The sequence below is a fragment of the Paramisgurnus dabryanus genome, chromosome 16 (genome assembly GCF_030506205.2).
Source record: "Paramisgurnus dabryanus chromosome 16, PD_genome_1.1, whole genome shotgun sequence".
Classification (NCBI taxonomy): Eukaryota; Metazoa; Chordata; class Actinopteri; order Cypriniformes; family Cobitidae; genus Paramisgurnus; species Paramisgurnus dabryanus.
Window position 1 is genome coordinate 23588449 of NC_133352.1, and position 23136 is coordinate 23611584.

General features: G+C 47.6%; 1 long non-coding RNA gene across 1 annotated transcript in view; it reads left to right on the top strand.

The window, feature by feature from the left end:
* Positions 1-23136, top strand: part of LOC141280874 (uncharacterized) — a 35271-nt gene that overhangs the window by 8499 nt on the left and 3636 nt on the right. The window lies entirely within an intron of this gene.

Consider the following 23136-nt stretch of genomic DNA (forward strand, 5'->3'; position numbering starts at 1 on the left):
TAATACAGACTTCTAGTTGCTCATCTGTCTTGGGTCTTCTTTGTTGCATCTTCCTCTTTATGATGCACCAAATGTTTTCTGTGGATGACAGATCTGGACTGCAGGCTGGCCGTTTCAGTACCCGGATCCTTCTTCTACGCAGTCTTGACATTGTAATTGATGCAGTATGTGGTCTGGCATTGTCATGTTGGAAAATGCAAGGTCTTCCCTGAAAGAGATGACGTCTGAATGGGATCATATGGATCTAGAACTTGGATAAAAGTTTCAGCACTGATGGTGCCTTTCCAGATGTGTAAGCTGACCATGCCACATGCACTCATGCAACCCCAAACCATCAGAGATGCAGGCTTCTGAAATGAGCGCCAAAAACAACTTGGGTTGTCATTGTCCTCTGTAGTCCGGATGAAATTGTGTCCCAGTTTTCCAAAAAGAACTTAAAATTTTGATTCGTTAGGCCACAGAACAGTTTTTCACTTTGCCACAGTACATTTTAAATGATCCTTGCCCAGGGAAAATGCCTGTGCTTCTGGGTCATGTTTAGATATGGCTTCTTTTTTGACCCACAGAGTTTTAGCTGGCAACAGCGAATGACACGGTGGATTGTGTTCACCAACAATGTTTTCTGGAAGTATTCCTGACCCCATGTTGTGATTTCCATTACAGTAGCATTCCTGTATGTGATGCAGTGCCGTCTAAGAGCCCGAAGATCACGGGCATCAAGTATGGTTTTCCGGCCTTGACCCTTACGCACAGAGATTGTTCCAGATTCTTTCAATCTTTGGATGATATTTTGCACTGTAGATGATGATAACTTCAAACTCTTTGCAATTTTTCTCTGAGAAACTCAGAAAACTATTTTTCGCTGCAGCATTGGGGGAATTGGGGATTCTCTGCCCATCTTGACTTCTGACAGACACTGCCACTCTGAGAGGCTTTTTTATACCCAATCATGTTGCCAATGACGTAATAAGTTGCAAATTGATCCTTCAACTGTTCCTTATATGTACATTTAAATTATCTGGCCTCTTATTGCTACCTGTCCCAACTTTTTTTGGAATGTGTAGCTCTCATGAAATCCAAAATGAGCCAGTATTTGGCATGACATTTCAAAATATCTTACTTTCAACATTTGATATGTTATTTATATTCTACTGTGAATAAAATATAAGTTTATGAGATTTGTAAATTATTCCATTACTTTTTTACTCACAATTTCTACAGTGTCCCAACTTTTTCTGTTTTGGGGTTGTAGATTACACGTGATTCACAGCAATAACACCCATTCACTTCACACCACTACAGGCGTTTGTCTCCTTGGAAAACTACACACAACCGAAGTATTTCAATTAAAGCACCTCACATGGCATACACAGAATATCGGAAAGAGTCGACACCAAAACAAACAAACAAACCAAACAAACAAAAACAATATAATACAAAAATACAAAACCCTTCTCACTCTCTTCACATGCCCCTAGGGCATCAGAAACACTCAATATAAAATGTAGTAGGCAGTTTGTAAATCTAAAAACTAACTAGGAAAAACAGTGACTGGACACACGTCCTATAACAATAATAAAATGTCATGAGATACATTTCTTTCATAAAGACATATAATCAATAGTCATAGGCATATTCATACCTGAATAGCAAACAAGTGTTTGCACAATGCGTCTTCACAATCTCACTGCATTACCATAACAATAGGATGTACGTTATCTTCGATACAATCTCAAACTGTATTACTGCGACAGAAAATACAAAATCAACATAAAAGCTTTTACAAACAGTCACAACATTTCATAATCTGACTTGGTACCTGCAACAGTTTGTCCAGAATAATCGATTCATCTACCGGCCAATCTCCGACCTCAAAGTGGCAACAACACTGGTTTAAATGATAAATCCGGATGCTTTCATTCCCCACGCTATACAGACACGCTATGCTGAAACGCTACTTTGGCTTGTCGCTCTGTGACTACGTCACATTAAATAGCCAGCTAAGCGATGATGCGTTTTAGGATGACATCTACTGGGTCCTAATGTCCTACCCCTTACATAAGATCACATTGTTAAGGTTTATATAGCTGCATGACAGGTAACATCTGGGGCACTATTTTAACGATCTGAAACGCAAGTGCGAAGCGCAATGCGCAAGTGACTTTGTGGGCGGATCTTGGGCGCTGTTGCTATTTTCCCGGCGGGAGAAATAACTCTTGCGCCAGGCGCAAATCAATAAGGGGTTGGTCTGAAGTAGGTTCATTATTCATAAATGTGGTTTGGGCGTAACGTCAAATAAACCAATCAGAACGCTATCCAACATTCCCTTTAAACGCAAGGGCTCAAGTTCCATGGCGGGTTGCTATTATTATGACGGATTTACCAGGCGCACACCAGGAGCGGTTCACAGCCGAGGAGACCGACGTTCTTGTAAGAGCAGTCAAAGGCAGAGAAGTTGTTTTGTATGGGGATAGGAGAAACCCGCCTAAATCAGCGTCGGTTAAACAGGCGTGAGAGGAAATAGACACAGTCTCATCAGCTGGCATCCCCTGGAGGTTGCGCCAAGCGCGACAATGATGTCAGGAGACGGGGAATACCAAGCTTGCCAGCATAAATCGGGCACGCCGTGTAACGGGAGGTGGATCTGCCCCCACACATGACCTGACGGCAGCAGAGGACATCGCTGCGTCCACCCTCACCGCTGAAAGGGTTTGGGGGTTTTGAAATCGGACCCAAGAAACGCAAGCAGTCCAACCCCAAAATGCACTTACAAATCCAGTTCACATACATTAAGGTTTCTTATGAAAACATTTAAATTATTATTTACATAAAATAAACATAATACAGCCACACAACAAACTTATGAAAATATTTTAATCGTTATTTGCATGAGAATTTTTTAACGCAGCCACACAATAAATAAAAACTATCACCACAATGCTCACCACAATGATTTCCCTTATCTCATGTGTTAATATTTTTTATTGTAACAATTTATGATTTGCAAAAATAACTGTTGCATCTGTGTAGATTAGAAAAGCAAAGTGTGTGCGCATTGTGCACGCTATACATTATGGTCAAGCATGTGCCCTTAAAATAGCATAATGAACAACGCGCAACGCGCCACTGACTTTAGACTAGTTTTTTTTGGTCAGTGGCGCAATTGTTTTTTGAAACTGCAAAATAGCATCAGGGATGGTTTGCGCCGGAACACGCCTCCTTTTTTGCGCTAAACCGCCCAGGGAGCGCAAGTTCATTCCCTAGTTTGCCGACGTGCGTCTGTGGAGGGAAAAACCCGCTGTGCGCCGGTGCAAAATACGAATGATACATGCGTCACTGACAAAGTCAATTGCGCTGGGTGCAAGACAGGGCCCCTGATCACATAAAGGTTTAATATAACTGCATGACAGGTAACAGCTGATTACATAATAAATGTTTACTATAACTGCATGACATCTGATCACACTGTAAATGTTTAATATAACTGCACAACATCTGATCACATTGTAAAGGTTTAATATAACTGCATGACAGGTAACATCTGATCACATTGTGAAGGTTTAATATAACTGCATGACATCTGTTCACATATGAAGGTTTAATGTAACTTTACAACAGGTAACATCAGGTCTCATTGTAAAGGTTTATAAAAATAACTATGGACTAAGAAACAGCTAACTTTTCAGCAAGACCACCCTGCAATAAATTAAGGCAGCTTTATCAGAGTCATCAGGAGCTGATCCCAAAGGTTTATCTGGAAGCTGTTGGTGTATGTACTCGTAAAGTGCTTGGCGACTGTGTAATGCATGCAATATCAACCCTGTGTAAAGCTGACAAAGATGGTTGTTTCTCAGCAGAATTATGTACATTTGTGCCAGCTCAACACATTGGAGCAGTTTCTCGCAGGGTTTCCAGGACAAGGCCTTAATTATTTTAAGACATTTTAGTTTTTACAAACAAACCCTACAAAAAACAAGACTGGTGCACATCTTGTGACAAAACAATGGCACTCATATATGTTGAGGTATGTCAGTACAAGGTGTTTTTAAATTATTGTAGCTCAAATATGCATTTTAGCCTGGGACCAGAATAAGCCCTGTCCGGGAAACCGCACCATTGTTTTTCCATATCAGATGTAGGTTGTTTCAGGTTGAGTTGTGATTTTAAAGTGTAGTTGTAGTTAGAGACGGATTGATCCTCCCATTGTGTTTCTGCATCACAGTTTAGGAACATGTTGATTGTATATCATCCTCACAGTTGTCCACTGCATCACTAAACATCAATGTGTCTGTGAAAATAATATAACCATAAACATTTTTATGTTAGTATTTAAAATAAACTTGCATCTTGAATTAATATATAATGGTACCCATACTTAAACAGAACAGTGTGTGAGAGAGAGAGATGCATTAAAAAGAGACTGTAACATTATACACACAACCTCTAACTTCAGTGTTAAATAATATGTCATTTAATAGGTCATTATCAATATCTGAATGAGAAATGAACTGACCTCCTAGCATCATATGCAGCCGGAAGTACGTTGACAAAATGAGCGCAATGGCACCGCCCTTGTTGTCGTGAAAAATAAGGTGAATATAGCCTCGGTTGATGACGACATCACAGCGCACCCGATGCGAGGTTATAAAATAGACTAAGCACCAGCTGTGTCATCAGGTCTTTTTATTTTCAGACCAACTACTGAATGTGTGTGTGTGTCACCGGCCAGGGGCTGGCTACTAGTTGTGTAAACCACGCCCCTTCTAAACTTCCACCTCGAGGAGGTCCCCAGAACCAACCCAATGACCAGACAACAACGAGCACAAGTAAAAATAAAATGTTCTTTATTGAATTAAATATTTAAAATATAGGGGGGGGCTGGGGAAAGGGAAAGTTAAAACTAATTCCAGTTCTGCCCTCCAGGGGGCCACGGCCAAATGAATGACTAAAGTTGGGGGGGGGTCGTACGTGGGGGAACGGGCTCCTGCCTCGGGTTCCCTCTACTCGTGGCGCGCTCCTCTTCCTTCCTGGAGGCAGAATAAAAACACAATGAGTGCTGGTATGGGTCTTTCGCTGTTGTCGTACCTGGACTCGGCGCCCTGCAGTGCACCGCCTACTTTCCACAGGTCCTTGGTCGTTGATTCACTCGCCTTCCTTATTTTCCCTCCTCAGTTCGATATTTCGATGCTCACGTTGGTTCTCTTTCTCTCCACAGACGACTGCTGGATACAGGGACACAATGATTCGTTCTCAAGACGTTGCTCACCTCTGCGCTGATTACAGCTTTCAGGTAGGTATGGCTCTCTCCAAAACTCAATCTCTCAGTATTCACGTTGACTCTCTCTTTCTCCACAGGTGGCTGCTAGGATACAAGGACACAATGAATCGTTCTCAAGACGTCGCTCACCTCTGTGCTGATTACAGCTGTCAGGTAGGTGTGGCTCTCTCCAAAGCTCAATCTCTCAGTGTCCACGTTGGCTCTCTCTTTCTCCACAGATGGCTGCTAGGATACAAGGACACAATGAATCATCCTCAAGACGTCGCTCACCTCTGCGCTGATTACAGCTGTCAGGTAGGTATGGCTCTCTCCAAAGCTCAATCTCTCAGTGTTCACGTTGGCTCTCTCTTTCTCCACAGATGGCTGCTAGGATACAAGGACACAATGAATCGTTCTCAAGACGTCGCTCCCCTCTGCGCTGATTACAGCTGTCAGGTAGGTATGGCTCTCTCCAAAGCTCAATCTCTCAGTGTTCACGTTGGCTCTCTCTTTCTCCACAGATGGCTGCTAGGATACAAGGACACAATGAATCGTTCTCAAGACGTCGCTCACCTCTGTGCTGATTACAGCTGTCAGGTAGGTGTGGCTCTCTCCAAAGCTCAATCTCTCAGTGTTCACGTTGGCTCTCTCTTTCTCCACAGATGGCTGCTAAGATACAAGGACACAATGAATCGTTCTCAAGACGTCGCTCACCTCTGCGCTGATTACAGCTGTCAGGTAGGTATGGCTCTCTCCAAAGCTCAATCTCTCAGTGTTCACGTTGGCTCTCTCTTCCTCCACAGATGGCTGCTAAGATACAAGGACACAATGAATCGTTCTCAAGACGTCGCTCACCTCTGCGCTGATTACAGCTGTCAGGTAGGTATGGCTCTCTCCAAAACTCAATCTCTCAGTGTTCACGTTGGCTCTCTCTTCCTCCACAGATGGCTGCTAGGATACAAGGACACAATGAATCGTTCTCAAAACGTCGCTCACCTCTGTGCTGATTACAGCGGTCAGGTAGGTATGGCTCTCTCCAAAACTCAATCTCTCAGTGTTCACGTTGGCTCTCTTTCTCTCCACAGATGGCTGGGTTCTGCAATGCGGCGGTTAAGCAACGGTCTGTACTGGGACTCCGGGGGCCAGGACCCTCTCGGCGAACTCGTTGATGAACAGAGGGGCGAGAACCCTGGCGGCACACCGGGTCGAACGCTGCCCGTTCCTCGAGACCCGTTGGTCAATCGAAAACTGGACCGGGGCGCCCTTTCGTCGAGACCTCGGGCCGGCGGGTCCCTCCTGCCTCTACTCTGTGATGATAACAGGACACAGGTAAGTTAACAATAATAGGTACAGTACTCACACACGCCGCTCCTCGCACAGTTCTTCACCGCCACTCTGCAATTCTGTGGAACTGAAAACACACTACAGCAGTGTTATACAGGTTTTTCTCTAGCGCCGTTCTTTCCTCTTCACCATCCCGGGACGAGTGACTGGGAACGGGATTTCGTCACACAAGACACCGCACTCACACTGCAATACACGGCATTACACAGCACCACTTCAAGTGAAAATTTCCAAAGACTCACCCCACCACGCTCAGTGCACACAATAGACACCCGTCCTCTTCCACGTCGCTCTGGGCGAGAAATAGGGAGATGGTAGATGGCCTAGCGTTTGTTTGCGGTTATTGCTGTAGCTGCTTTCCCACGGAACCCTTCGGCTCACCCACCACGCTGGTCCAGGGGTAGGGCCACCCGATCGCTCTCTTGAGACCACTCAAACAATGAATCAATCCAATATGTAATACAACATTCACTTCAAGGGTTTAGTTTACTCACAATCTCTTTCTTTCTTCGTCCTAGGTTGTTTTCATATAAACAGTAGCTCAGGCAGCTAGACGGGGCGCTCTCCAACCACAAACACCACTCTTCCCACAGATACGTACTCACAGTGGTAAGTTTTCCTCTCCTTCCGTTTTCCTCAAACAATGTCCGAGTCCGGCTAGTACTTCACCCTTAAGGTCTTTAATGTCCTCCTTTCCATCGATCTATAATCCATACGTGGAGAGAGAGCAATGCAACAATCCGAATATAGCGTATTTAGGCGAGCTCAACTCCGCACTACAACACACACCAACACATCAGTGGATAACATCAGCCCAGACTGTGGTTTGCCTTGTCCTTTTATACTCCCTGGGTGCTGTTCTCCTCCAATCACCCGGCGCTCCCCTTAATCGCTCCCAGCTGTGTGTAGTTTAGCTGATTTCCGCGTTCGCGGCGCCACCGGATGTCCGGTGTTTGCTCTTTCCGGTCCGGGCGGAAACATCCGGGCGGAACCAAAACTTCCCAATTTTTGGTTCCGCCTCAAAGATCGTCACTCCTGTGACATCCTCCCCCACCAATACATTCTAGTCCCTAGAATGCCTCGGCGTTGTCCACTCCCCGTACCGGGCAGGGGGGCGTCCTCGACTTTCTCGTTGGGAGCGCCTGACGGGTGAATCGGGCTCGGCTGGCCCAGGGACTGCCTCTGGTTGTATCTGAGCCGCTGGGGGTTCAACTGGCTCTGGTGCCAGCTCAGGCTGCATCTGGGCCACTGGGGGTTCGACGGGCTCTGGTGCCACCTCTGGTTGCCTCTGGGCCACTGGGGGTTCAACTGGCTCGGGTGCCACCTCTGGCTGCCTCTGGGCGGCCGGGGGTAGCGCTACCATGGGTCTTCCTGGTACCACAGCCCATCCTTCCAACCAGGGGGCCTCCGGTACTGGCTCGGCGGGCCCTTCTGTCACTGCCTCGGGGTAGTTCGGACAGGGGCGAAGCATATTGCGATGTACCACGCGTTCGGGGCCAGGTTTTCCCTCGGGTCGGATGGTATACACCGGTTGTCCCGGCCTCTGCTGCTTGCAGACCACATACGGGATCGCCTCCCAGCGGTCACTCAGCTTCCCCTTCCCCTGCCGCCGGTTATCTCTCGCCAGGACTCTCTCACCTGGTAACAGGGGGGCATCTCGGGCAGTCCGATCATACAGCCGTTTGTTCCTTTCTCCTACCGTCTGTATTCTCCTCGACACCTGTTCATATGCGAAGTGTAAGCGCTGGTGATGGCGCCCCACCCACTCTGTTACACTCACTTATTCCTGGTCCGCTGCCACCCCCAAGACCAAGTCAGTGGGCATTCGCACGTGCCTGCCGAACATCAGGTAAGTAGGGGCATACCCCGTTGTGCTATGAACACTATTATTATATGCTTGCAAGAGGTTCGGTAAAGCACTCACCCAATCTCTCTGCTGCTGTTGGTCTAAGGTCCCCAGTAACCCCAATAGGGTCTGATTAAACCTCTCGCAGGCTCCATTTCCCTGGGGGTGATACGACGTTGTGTGGGTCTTCGTGCACCCATACAACTGGCACAACTCACGGATCACCTTGGACTCAAAATTCGCCCCTTGGTCGGAGTGCAGGAACTCGGGGCATCCAAACGCCTGAAAAACATGGCGCCATAAGGCTGTGGCGGTGGTATTGGCTGTCTGATCAAGCGTTGGAACTGCCCAGGCGTATTTGGTAAACAGATCGGTGATGACCAGGATGTTTTGATAACGGTCCTGAGGGCGGCCCAGCGTCAGAAAATCAATGGCCATTATGTGGAGGGGGGCTTTCGCATGGATGGGTACCATCGGTGCTCGGGCCTCTCGTCTAGACTTGAACAACATGCACCGGGGGCAAGCTTGAATTAGGTTGTGCACAGACGCCTCCAGCCCCGGCCAGTAGAAAAATCTACGTAGTAGGGACACAGTTCTCTCCTGTCCCTGGTGCCCCAACTGGTCATGGTAGACTGAGACCAATGCATTTACCTGGTCGGCGGGCACCACAATCTGGCGCACTTCTTCTCCCAATTTCGGGTCGCGGGTTTTCCGGCAAAGCACCCCCTCCTTTAGCTCCAGCTTCTCCCACTGTCCCAGCAACTTTTTCCCCGTCTCCGTCTGGGCTAATCTTTCAGCCGGCGTGGGCCGTTGGCCCTGTTCCACCCACACCTTCACTTGGCGCAGATCTCGGTCCTGAGCTTGCCTCTCTATCCATCGGCGGGGGTCCCACCCCCAGTTCCCTGGCACGGCCTCCTTCTGGCCTCCTGGTGCTTCCACGACCCCTATCATATAGCCTTCCTCGTGGCTATCCTCCCTTTGCTCCCCCTGGCATCTGGGGCTCTTTGCCTCCGGCAATCTTGAAAGGACGTCTGCGTTCGTATGCTCTCGCCCGGGCCGATACTGCAACTTGTAATTGAAGTTGGCCAACTGGGCCACCCATCGCTGTTCCACAGCCCCCAACTTCGCCGTCTGTAAATGCACTAGAGGGTTATTGTCTGTAATGATCGTTACCTCAGCTCCCCAAAGGTAGTCCTTGAACTTTTCACTTAAGGCCCACTTCAGGGCCAGCAGTTCCAGCTTAAAGGAACTATAATTGGCATCATTCCTCTCCGCCGGATGGAGGCTTCGGCTCGCATAGGCGATCACCCGCTCAGCTCCTTCTTGTCGTTGGGCCAATACCGCCCCCAATCCCAGGTTACTTGCGTCTGTATACAAGACAAAGGGTTTAGAAAAGTCAGCATACGCCAAGATGGGGGCCTGTAACAACTCCTGCTTTAGCCTCTGAAAAGCCCCCTCACAATCATCACCCCAGTTAATCGAGGGCGATCCACGGCCCCGGCTTCGTCCTGTGCCAACCAGCAACTGGTTAAGGGGCTTGGCGATTTTGGAGAAATCTTTAATAAACCGTCTGTAATATCCCACGAATCCCAGAAAAGATCGTACTTGCCTCACAGTCTTGGGTGCATTCCACTCCTTTACGGCAGAGACTTTCTCGGGGTCCACAGCCACCCCCGCTGCACTGACCACATGGCCCAGGAACTTCACTTCTCGCCGCAACAGGTGGCATTTGTCCGGCTGCAGTTTCAGCCCGTATCTTTCCATGGCTCGAAAGACTTCCTCTAGGTGCCGGAGGTGGGAATCGAAATCTGGGGAATACACAATCACATCATCCAAATATACCAATACCGACTCCATCAACTGACCTCCAAGGCAGCGTTGCATCAAGCGTTGGAAGGTGGCTGGAGCGTTGCAGAGTCCGAAAGGCATCCGGTCCCACTCGAACAATCCGAATGGGGTCGTGAAAGCCGTCTTCTCCCGGTCCACCTCGGCCACCTGCACCTGCCAATATCCACTGGCCAGATCTAAGGTGGAATACCAGGCTGACTGCGTGAGGCTAGCGAGGGAGTCTTCGATTCGTGGTAAGGGGAAAGCATCTTTCTTTGTTACCAGGTTCAGCTTGCGATAGTCCACACAGAACCTCCAGGCTCCCGTCTTCTTTTGTACGAGCACGATGGGGGCCGCCCAAGGGCTGCTACTCTCCCTAACGATGCCCCGGCTCAACATGCCCTGCAGAAGTGTACGTACTTCCGCATATAAGGTAGGTGGGATCGGTCGATACCTCTCTCTGCTTGGCCCCGCATCTCCAGTGGGGATGTGGTGTTCCACCACCCGGGTGCACCCATAGTCCTCATCGTGCCTTGCAAACACATGTTGCCACTTCCGAAGGAGTGCCTGCAGTTTCTGCGTCTGCACCTGCCCCAGGTCGTCCCCTTGCAGTGACTCACCCGCCAGATGTTTCGGCACACCCCCCCCTTGGCTACTCGCCGGGGCGTCCATCTGGGTCAGGGCCACCTCGATCACAGTGGGGCACACCTGACGAAAACTAACGTCCCTTTCTTCTCTCACCTGGTGAGGCGTGACCGTCGTTAGCCGGGCCAGTCGTTGGTGTCGATATAATTGGACTGCATAGGGGTGCTCATTTCTCACTCTCACAGGGATCCTTCCCCGGTAGACCGCCGCTAGTCCCCGGGCTACCTCCACTTGTGGACAATCCGTGTGTGGCTCTACCAACACCCACTCCTCGGGGTTCGCTTCCCGAAGGGGCACTCTTGCCCAGACGATAGCTTCGCTCCTAGGGGGAATAGACAAAGCAAAACGACACATTACTCTTCCCACTTCCTCCCGATCTCTACGCACCTGATTCATTTGGACCCGGCGGCAGTCAGCCACCACGCGCTCCCACTTGGGCCTCTCGGCAGGTGGGATCCTTGGACCAGGCCTAGCCCGGAATATCTCCTCCCAGCACTCAGAGAGGACGTTCATGCCCAATAGGGCTCTGTGGGTGCCTAAACACCTATCCTCCACAATGACCACACCCTTTTGGGGGACGACTACCCCTTGCACCTCTAGGTCCGTTAGGCGATAGCCAATGTAGGGGATTTCCAGGCCATTAGCGCCCTTCAATGTCAACCAGGGGGCCTCCGCTCCTTGTACTCCTTCTCGTCCGAATATCTCCTTGGAGAGGCTTTCTGCAAACAATGTTACCTGCGAGCCCGTATCTACCAGGCACTGAATCCACTTGCCACACACTTTGACTTCCGCCACCGGGCTATGCCCGATCATCTGTTGCCTTGAACCGTTCCTTCTTCCCGGGTCTTCTCGAGGGGTCCCGGCCACACGACCCACTGTGGCCGGTCGACCTAAAAACCCCCTTCAGATGCCCTGCGAGGCCCACACTGACGACTGTAATGCCCGGGCTCACCACAACGATTGCAAATTGGTCGTCCCTGGTCATCCCATTCAAAACGGGGTCGATTGTAGCGGCTTGGGCGTCCCGGCGGCTCTCGGCTCCTCTCCGAGTACACCCGCTCTCGGGGTGCCGGCCTGGGCTCCTCCCGCGCCCTACCTTGGCGCAGCTCTCCCAGGAGAGTTTTGGATAACTCTGACATCTGCTCCCGGACATCCTTCAACAGTTCTACTTTGAGGGCCTGCTTCCAATCCGTGCGCTCTGGTGGTGGTGGCACGCTTTCGTTGACCGCTGCACATACTGGAGTCTCACTCACCTCGACCTCGTCGCCCTCCAAGGCTAACGCCTCCTTCCTCAGATCTTCAAATGTGAGGCTGGGGTCCCTGCGAAACTGGACCCTCAAACTCTGCCTCACGGGGCCCTCTTTCATCCCTAGAAGGAATTGATCGCGCAGCAAGGTCTCTCCATCTCCCAATCCATGATCGCGACGGGCCTGTAGCCGAGTGAACTGCTCCCGCAGTCTCAGGGCAAAAGCTCTAATGGGTTGTCGGGGGCCTTGTTTGCTATTAAAGAATTGGGAACGGAGGACAGCTACGGGGGTGTGGTCACCATATTGCTCAGTAAGGAACTGAAATATAGTTTGGGCACTGGCTCGGACAGCTTCAGGGGCGGCCTGTACTTCTCGCCGCGCTTCTCCCTCTAGGGAGTTTAACACGAACTGGAGCCGCTGGGCCACACTAAGGCTTTGCAGGTCGGCTAAATACTCCAACTGGGCCTTCCATTCTGTTAGTCGTATTCCCGACTCTATTCCTCCATACTTTTGGACCCAAGGGCTGCCCATAAAGACAGGCACCGCACGGGGTTGGGCTGCGGGCCCTGCGTTGTCGGTCATTGGGCTAGTCCGGTTACTCAACTCGAGGTGGAGCCCTGCCGACTACGCCAAAATCTGTCACCGGCCAGGGGCTGGCTACTAGTTGTGTAAACCACGCCCCTTCTAAACTTCCACCTCGAGGAGGTCCCCAGAACCAACCCAATGACCAGACAACAACGAGCACAAGTAAAAATAAAATGTTCTTTATTGAATTAAATATTTAAAATATAGGGGGGGGCTGGGGAAAGGGAAAGTTAAAACTAATTCCAGTTCTGCCCTCCAGGGGGCCACGGCCAAATGAATGACTAAAGTTGGGGGGGGGTCGTACGTGGGGGAACGGGCTCCTGCCTCGGGTTCCCTCTACTCGTGGCGCGCTCCTCTTCCTTCCTGGAGGCAGAATAAAAACACAATGAGTGCTGGTATGGGTCTTTCGCTGTTGTCGTACCTGGACTCGGCGCCCTGCAGTGCACCGCCTACTTTCCACAGGTCCTTGGTCGTTGATTCACTCGCCTTCCTTATTTTCCCTCCTCAGTTCGATATTTCGATGCTCACGTTGGTTCTCTTTCTCTCCACAGACGACTGCTGGATACAGGGACACAATGATTCGTTCTCAAGACGTTGCTCACCTCTGCGCTGATTACAGCTTTCAGGTAGGTATGGCTCTCTCCAAAACTCAATCTCTCAGTATTCACGTTGACTCTCTCTTTCTCCACAGGTGGCTGCTAGGATACAAGGACACAATGAATCGTTCTCAAGACGTCGCTCACCTCTGTGCTGATTACAGCTGTCAGGTAGGTGTGGCTCTCTCCAAAGCTCAATCTCTCAGTGTCCACGTTGGCTCTCTCTTTCTCCACAGATGGCTGCTAGGATACAAGGACACAATGAATCGTCCTCAAGACGTCGCTCACCTCTGCGCTGATTACAGCTGTCAGGTAGGTATGGCTCTCTCCAAAGCTCAATCTCTCAGTGTTCACGTTGGCTCTCTCTTTCTCCACAGATGGCTGCTAGGATACAAGGACACAATGAATCGTTCTCAAGACGTCGCTCCCCTCTGCGCTGATTACAGCTGTCAGGTAGGTATGGCTCTCTCCAAAGCTCAATCTCTCAGTGTTCACGTTGGCTCTCTCTTTCTCCACAGATGGCTGCTAGGATACAAGGACACAATGAATCGTTCTCAAGACGTCGCTCACCTCTGTGCTGATTACAGCTGTCAGGTAGGTGTGGCTCTCTCCAAAGCTCAATCTCTCAGTGTTCACGTTGGCTCTCTCTTTCTCCACAGATGGCTGCTAAGATACAAGGACACAATGAATCGTTCTCAAGACGTCGCTCACCTCTGCGCTGATTACAGCTGTCAGGTAGGTATGGCTCTCTCCAAAGCTCAATCTCTCAGTGTTCACGTTGGCTCTCTCTTCCTCCACAGATGGCTGCTAAGATACAAGGACACAATGAATCGTTCTCAAGACGTCGCTCACCTCTGCGCTGATTACAGCTGTCAGGTAGGTATGGCTCTCTCCAAAACTCAATCTCTCAGTGTTCACGTTGGCTCTCTCTTCCTCCACAGATGGCTGCTAGGATACAAGGACACAATGAATCGTTCTCAAAACGTCGCTCACCTCTGTGCTGATTACAGCGGTCAGGTAGGTATGGCTCTCTCCAAAACTCAATCTCTCAGTGTTCACGTTGGCTCTCTTTCTCTCCACAGATGGCTGGGTTCTGCAATGCGGCGGTTAAGCAACGGTCTGTACTGGGACTCCGGGGGCCAGGACCCTCTCGGCGAACTCGTTGATGAACAGAGGGGCGAGAACCCTGGCGGCACACCGGGTCGAACGCTGCCCGTTCCTCGAGACCCGTTGGTCAATCGAAAACTGGACCGGGGCGCCCTTTCGTCGAGACCTCGGGCCCCTCCTGCCTCTACTCTGTGATGATAACAGGACACAGGTAAGTTAACAATAATAGGTACAGTACTCACACACGCCGCTCCTCGCACAGTTCTTCACCGCCACTCTGCAATTCTGTGGAACTGAAAACACACTACAGCAGTGTTATACAGGTTTTTCTCTAGCGCCGTTCTTTCCTCTTCACCATCCCGGGACGAGTGACTGGGAACGGGATTTCGTCACACAAGACACCGCACTCACACTGCAATACACGGCATTACACAGCACCACTTCAAGTGAAAATTTCCAAAGACTCACCCCACCACGCTCAGTGCACACAATAGACACCCGTCCTCTTCCACGTCGCTCTGGGCGAGAAATAGGGAGATGGTAGATGGCCTAGCGTTTGTTTGCGGTTATTGCTGTAGCTGCTTTCCCACGGAACCCTTCGGCTCACCCACCACGCTGGTCCAGGGGTAGGGCCACCCGATCGCTCTCTTGAGACCACTCAAACAATGAATCAATCCAATATGTAATACAACATTCACTTCAAGGGTTTAGTTTACTCACAATCTCTTTCTTTCTTCGTCCTAGGTTGTTTTCATATAAACAGTAGCTCAGGCAGCTAGACGGGGCGCTCTCCAACCACAAACACCACTCTTCCCACAGATACGTACTCACAGTGGTAAGTTTTCCTCTCCTTCCGTTTTCCTCAAACAATGTCCGAGTCCGGCTAGTACTTCACCCTTAAGGTCTTTAATGTCCTCCTTTCCATCGATCTATAATCCATACGTGGAGAGAGAGCAATGCAACAATCCGAATATAGCGTATTTAGGCGAGCTCAACTCCGCACTACAACACACACCAACACATCAGTGGATAACATCAGCCCAGACTGTGGTTTGCCTTGTCCTTTTATACTCCCTGGGTGCTGTTCTCCTCCAATCACCCGGCGCTCCCCTTAATCGCTCCCAGCTGTGTGTAGTTTAGCTGATTTCCGCGTTCGCGGCGCCACCGGATGTCCGGTGTTTGCTCTTTCCGGTCCGGGCGGAAACATCCGGGCGGAACCAAAACTTCCCAATTTTTGGTTCCGCCTCAAAGATCGTCACTCCTGTGACATGTGCTACACTGAAATGCAAATCTCTCTCTTACCTTTTGAACTTCACTTGAGATCTTTGTTAGGAGTTAGATTCCAACAAGATAGAGTGCAGATTTTCTCTCTTTCCGATTTTAAAGGAGTTTAAGTTAAAAGGGAAATATGAGTAAGAGGAGTCACAAACAGTCTAAGTCGTGTTTGTTTTCGCTTTATGGCGAAGGACGACACACACTTAACTGTTTTGTGTGTTTGGGGGAGGAGCATGCGGTCATGGCTTTACAGTCTGATGAGTGCGAGCATTGTGAATCATTCACAATGAAAATGCTTCGTGCTCGCCGTGAATATTTTCTGACCGCACCGTCAAATTAAGATATGTTTCTTCGTGTGATTCCGAAGCGCACTCCGGTGTTTCTTCGGTTCATGTGGGGGATAATTATAATAATGACGTTCATGATATCTCTCTGGGTTCTGCGGAGTTTGATAAACCAGCCTCCAAACGTTCCTCGCACGATGAAAGTCGGTCGAGGAGCTTCTCGAGGTGGTAACACGCGCCAGGATGCAAATTGTCTGGCCTCGCGAGCCAGAGAACCCAAAACAAAGCAAACTAGCGGATGGGTTTCTAGTGACAAAAGGGAGAGGACGAATCATGAGCCTTTAAGGATCTTCATGGTTAATTAAATAAATCATGGGAGAGACCATACTCGTTGCGTGTTTTGCCCACAGCGTCAATATACGACAATCGTGGGTGCGAACGCGCGGATACCGAAATGCCACAGGTGGAAGAGACGCTTGCAAGTTATCTCTCGCCTGCCTCGGCATCCTCATTAAAGAAGCCTACCCTGCCCACGAAGCCGTGTAAAATAACTTCAGCTCTCGTGGGCAAAGCTAATCAAGCCGCAGGTCAGGCTGGTGCTGCGCTGCATACTATGGCGATATTACAGGCATACCAGGCTGATCTATTAAAGGATTTGAGTGCAGGCGAGATGATAAACAAGGAGACATTTGACGAGTTGCGTAAGACTACAGATTTGTCTCTCCGTGTCATTAAACAAAAAGCTCGCACTATCGGCCGTTCCATGTATTCTCTAGTAAGCACAGAGAGGCATTTATGGGGAAATCTGTCAGGGATAAATGAGAAGGATAAAACTTTTCTTTTAGATGCCCCTGTTTCCCCATTGGGTTTATTTGGTGACGCGGTTGACTCTGTTGTCATGAAATTCACTGAATTTAAAAAGCATGAGGGAATATTCACACAGTTTTTGCCTCGCCGCACGCAAGGGGAGGGGCTGTCACTCAATGTTAAAGGTCCCCTATCTTCAATGTTAAAGGCCCTCCGTCTTCTTGCTGTCATTCAGGGAGCAGGGTTTTTAGCATATTATTATTTTCCCCAAGAGGAAATAATGAAATTAATACCATTATCAGAGAGTGTGGCAGCGTGGAAACTCCTGCCAGGCGTTTCTGCTTGGGTAATAAGCACAGTACACATAGGATACATAATCCAATTTATTCATCGTCCTCTGCACTTCAATGGCGCGATATTCACTTCCGTGAGACCGGAACGAACGCAAGTACTGTTGCAAGAAATACAAACTCTACTGATGAAAGGGGCCATAGAACATGTTCCCCTTCCAGAGAGAAGGTCAGGCTTTTACAGCAGATACTTCCTTGTTCTTACAGTCGGCCTAGCTTTATCACCCAGCACATACACAAAATGTATGGATCCAGCACTGGCTCCATTGGGACTCTGGGGCATCTGCATTTTAAATGACATGGACGATTGGCTAATACTAGCAAAATCGCGAGAGGTGGCGCTCCAACACAAAACATTGTGTTGGCACATCTACTTTTTCTAGGGTTGAGACTCAACGCCAAGAAAAGCGTTCTTTCTCATGCCCAGAGAATGACTTATTTAGGGATAGTTTGGGATTCGATTACGATGCGGGCACATCTGTCTTCCGCACGAATCACGACCATTCAGCATACCCTGATCAGAGTCAGGCTAGGCCAGGATCTCACTGTGAAACAATATCAGAGGATATTAGGGCTTATGGCATCAGCATCCACGGTGATTCCTTTGGGGCTGTTGCATATGAGGCCGTTTCAGTTGTGACTCAGAGCCGGAGGGTTTCATCCAAGGGCCAACCCTCAAAAGCTAATAAAAGTGACGCGCTGCAGGCTTCGTACACTAACTATGTGGATAAGACCCCGGTTTGTTGCCTTGGGTCCCACGCTATGGGCGACTTGTCATTGCGGACTGCTAATGACAGACGCTTCCCTCACGGGCTGGGGTGCGACCTTAGATGGTCGTCCAGCTCAAGGGGAATGGGAGGGTTATCAGCTCGGTTGGCACATCAATTGCCTAGAGCTGACGGCTGTATTTCTGGCCCTGAAATACTTTCTCCCCCAACTGAGAAGCTGTCATGTCCTAGTGCGGGTGGACAACACAGCGACAGTCTCATACACAAGTCACCAGGGAGGTCTGCGATCGCGCAACTTGAACAGGATGGCGAGGCAGATTTTTCTCTGGGCTCAGGACAAGTCCCTGTCACTCAGAACAGTGTACATCCCGGGGAACCTGTATGTAGGAGCAGATTTACTGTCCAGGCAGACATTATCGACTGGGGAATGGAAACCCCACCCAGACATAGTGTCTCAGATATGGACCTGATTTTACAAGGAGAAAGTGGACCTCTTGGCCTCTTTTCAGATAGCGCAATGTCTCCTTTACTTCTCTCTGACCCCCTGGGTCTGGACGGAATGGCGCACACATGGCCGGTCAAGCGCCTCTATGCGTTTCCTCCAGTGGCGCTGCTCCCACATGTTCTAGCCAGAGTTCGCCAGCAAGGCTCTTGCCTCTTACTGATAGCACCGCGTTGGCCGAACAGAATATGGTTCTCAGAGATAATATCTCTCCTCATCGGCTCGCCATGGGTGAGTCCGGAGAGGAGAGACCTTCTGTCTCATATGATAATGCATCTCAGGCCCATCCTGTGGAGTCTCCATGTTTGGCTCCTGAAGGGTACCAACTGAGGGACACAGGTTTGTCTCCTGATGTTATTGACACTATTTTGAGTGCTAGGGCTCCTTCCACTAGAAAGAATTATGTCTTTAAATGGGGTGTCTTTGAAGCATGATGCACGACACATAATGCAGATCCTGTTAACTGCCAGATTGCTACAGTTCTGAGTTTTCTGCAGGAAAAGCTGTCAGCAGGCTTATCCCCATCCACTCTCAGGGTTTATGTGGCCACTCTTTCGGCTTGTCACGCTTTGGTGGACGGGGCGCCGCTCGGGAGGCATCCTCTGCTCGCTCGCGTTATTCGGAACTAAGATCCCTTCGTGGGACCTAGCTTGAGGGTCTGGTTCAGACCCCCTTTGAACCTCTAAAGCCAGCGTCTGATAGACTTCTGGCAGTAAAGATGTTTTTTCTAATGGCAATAACTTCGTTAAAAAGAATTGGGGATATGCAGGCTCTGGCGGTCTTGCCATCCTGTCTAGATTTTGCCCCAGGAATGATGAAGGTGTGATGCGGTAGGCTGGTCCTTTCCGGATACGTTCACAAGATTTTATAGCTTGGATGCTCATGTCACTCCAGGATCTCTTGTCCTCGAGTCAACATCTCAAGCTGATGTCTATACCATTTGTCCATAAAGGGGTATCCCTCACTGCTATTTATTAGTAAGGGGTGCCTTCTTATAGGTGTTTGTGAGGCGACAGGAGCTTCCTTTCCGGACACATCCACTATTTTTAGCTTGGTTGTTTATGTCTGAGATTTCATTGCAGTCCTTGTGCGCACACTTACACATCCGTAAGGGGTCCAGACATCTCCAAGCATGGCAGTGTGGGTATTGTCGTTCCCCATAGCGCTTAGCAGCACAGCATTGAGTAAAGCTTTTGATAGGGAACGGAGGGGTTACTTGAGTGTAACCTTGTTCCCTGAAAAAGCGGAACGAGATGCTGCGCTGTCTTGCCGTTCAGTAGATGTCCCAGGACTGGTCTTCAAACAAAAGATCTGATGACACAGCTGGTGCTCATCTATTTTATAGCCTCGCATCGGGTGCGCTGTGATGTCGTCATCAACCAAGGCTATATACCTCCGGGTCAATTCCATTGACGTGTTTGCACACTATATTCAGCTGGTCAACAATAAAGACGTTTCCCCATAGCGCTTAGCAGCGCAGCATCTCGTTCCGCTTTTCAGGGAACAAGGTTACACTCAAGTAACCCCTCCGATCTCCATTTCAATCTAATACAAAGATAAAAGAAACACGGATTAATGTGACAATACGCAATACATGCAATGACCATCCAAGCTGAAACTAGTTGTTTAAGTTTTAAACTAAATTAATTTCATAAGTAAACATTAATTTGATGTTGCCACATGTAAATTTAGAAGAGACCATACACAGGATGTTGATACTGAAGGGGCATCTTGGTGTGAACAAAGGTTGAGAGAGTGAACAAGAATAGTTAATACATTTAAAATACTGTTTTACACTGTGTTGTTTCAGTGAAACAAATGTCTTTACAATCATCTTTATAAAATTTTTGTTGTACTCTTTAAAAGTCCAGTTTATTGTACCACCCAAACTTTTTTCTTTTGTTTTGTAAGTTTGTTTTGTAAACATCCTTAAATATGTTGTCAACAACTAGTTGTTCAGTTCTGTACAGACTGCAAAGAAATGTATACACCTGAAATGGATAAATGTAGTGTAATATAAAGTAAATCTAGTCTTTTAATTTACTACCCTTTTTTCATTTCATTGCATTGTATAAAATTTAAAAGAAAGAGGTTAACAAGACAAAACAACACAATATGCAACATGACCATTCAAACTTTAAACAAGTTTCTATTTGTTTTGTAGAAATTAAAGCGAAATTGTTACAAATAAGTATGGTTTAATAAAATCATTCAAAATGTAACAAGTTTGAATGGTCTAGGCCCGGTTCCCCGATAGCGCTCACTCTTAGCCTGCTAAGAAGACTCAAAAAGATATATCTTACAAAAGTTGTTTATGTTCCTAAGTGTGTTCCCCGAAGTGTCCCTTAGGAAGTTTCTTAACACGCTGCCTCTAAGAGGCTGTTTACACTTGGCATTAACATGCATTTTTGTCGATCGGATCACAAGCGGACGACGTTAATGCCAGGTGTAAACGGTGTTCAAAACATTCAGAGGTAGTCGAAACCCCTTTCGATCAGATTGCTTTTGTGGTGTAAACTGGGGCGGCAGTGGCCTAGTGGTTCATGTAGGTTGTCTACAAACCGGAAGGTTGGATGGTTCAATCCCCGGCTCCACGAAGTGTCGAGGTGTCCTTGAGCAAGACACCTAACCCCAGCTGCTCCCGACGAGCTGGCTGGCGCCTTGCATGGCTGACACCGCTGTCGGTGTATGAATGTGTGAGTGAATGGGTCAATGTGAGGCTAATTGTAAAGCGCTTTGGATGGCCATAGGTCTGTTAAAAAGCGCTATATAAATGCAGTCCATTTTCCATTTGTAAACGCACATGTGGTTGAATGTGTTCGAACATCCACACGCGACCGCCTTCTCTCCGCCCATTAATCTAATCTGATGTACTAAACACAAGTTTTACGTATTTTTCTGACTTCTGCCGCGAACACACTGTGAACAGCACTATTTTTAGCCTTTCATTGACAAAACTAAAGTGGCGCTGATCTCTGTAGTTTCGTTTTGAAAGTGTGAAAGTTGCGCGATCACATTTCATCAATTGCGCTGAAAATTCAGAGAAAGCTCTAACATATACACGTACAAAACTCAGTGCAGCATGTTTACTTGCTAAACAGGCAGCTGCCTCCAACATAATATTAGTTTGCGTCCATATAAACTCATAATTAATCCTGCTCGGGTTTGAATGACAGCAGAGAGACTCGCCCACCATCTCGACAGACCGCCCCCTCACAGTATTCAGGACAAAAGAGGTCGAAAGTGGACAAAAGAGACGGATTTAAATAACAGGTGTAAACGTGATGTGTCTCTCTCGTCCACTTGTGATCCAATCGATGAAAACACATCTTAATACCAAGTGTAAACAGGGCCTAAGTTTGACATAACAAAGGCGCTGTCCCAAGTGAAGGTGCTAAATTATTTGGGATCGATTGCTCAGGGATCGATTTTCCACTTCATGCGAATGTGCATTACGGTGTTAAGAAAGACAACACGTTCTATACAAATGAAACATTTATTAAATTATAACATAAATTATAAATTATAACATAAATTATTCCATTAACATTTATTTTAACAAAGTTTAAGTTATCCGTAAAATATAGACTATTAATTTCTTTATCAAATTGTCATTAATACGGGTAAATGAATCGGGTATCCCTCGCTAATCATCCTACATCCTTATCCCGTTGTGTCACTTCTTGACATGGGTTTAACAACTTAAAAAAATTATGTAATACACTTTTATACTAATCGTAAGGCACTTTACAATCAGAATTGATTGGCAAGCAGCTGCAGTTATGTCTGTTTAATGCGGTATTGCTGGCCATTGGTTAATGTTTTCAATAAAAAGCAACCTATCTACAATGAACAGAGAGAGAGAGTTAGATATAGAATATGGTCTGAGAAGATCCAGCAGCTCCACAATGAGTTGTCTTGGGAGGCGAATTTTTTTAATTTAGCCACGTCAGGCAAAATGTCAAAAGGGTGTTGCCGAATAAAAAATTGTCATGGACTAAACGGTTACGCTGCCGGTGTTGTGTCGAAGTCTGATCCCCCTATATGTTTCCCTTCAGTGTAGTGTTTTTAATTCGTTTTATCACATACTTTATTCTTTATTGAAAGTCTTAATGCCTACTGAGATGTATATGTGTGCATTTATGTCATGTATTTTTATTGTTCTTAATGGTAAGTCGATTATTATTACAGTATTCATATTATATGTATAATATATATTTAGTATGCAAACATAACATTTTTAAAACAAACAGTAGAAAAAAAAAGAAAAAGCCGGCTATATGTTAAAAGACATACCCTAATATAAAACTGTCAAATGTATGAAATGTTTAATAAATTGTATTATAGAATACATGATAGTATTGCTTTTAAGTATAACCAATTCAAATCTTTAATCTTTCTAAATAAATTATAAATGTAATGTGATGAAACCGCTTTTTTATTTGCGCTGATTTCTAAAAACTGCTGCACAGTGGTGTGGCGATAGCGTCTTGCGCTCAAAAAAACGCTAAGAGAGAGCTTACGAATGGTCCAGACCAACCTTACGAAAGTGTGACTTACAGAAGATATACTTAGCGTAAGAAATTGTCGGGAATCGTGCCATAGAGTTAAGAGAGAGGTTAAGGAATAGGTTAAGAACTACTTAGCGATAAGAATGTTTTGGGAAACCGGGCCCCGATTTATTAATGTTGGTCTATAAATCATCTTCATAACACGCAAGATATCAGTAATTGCAG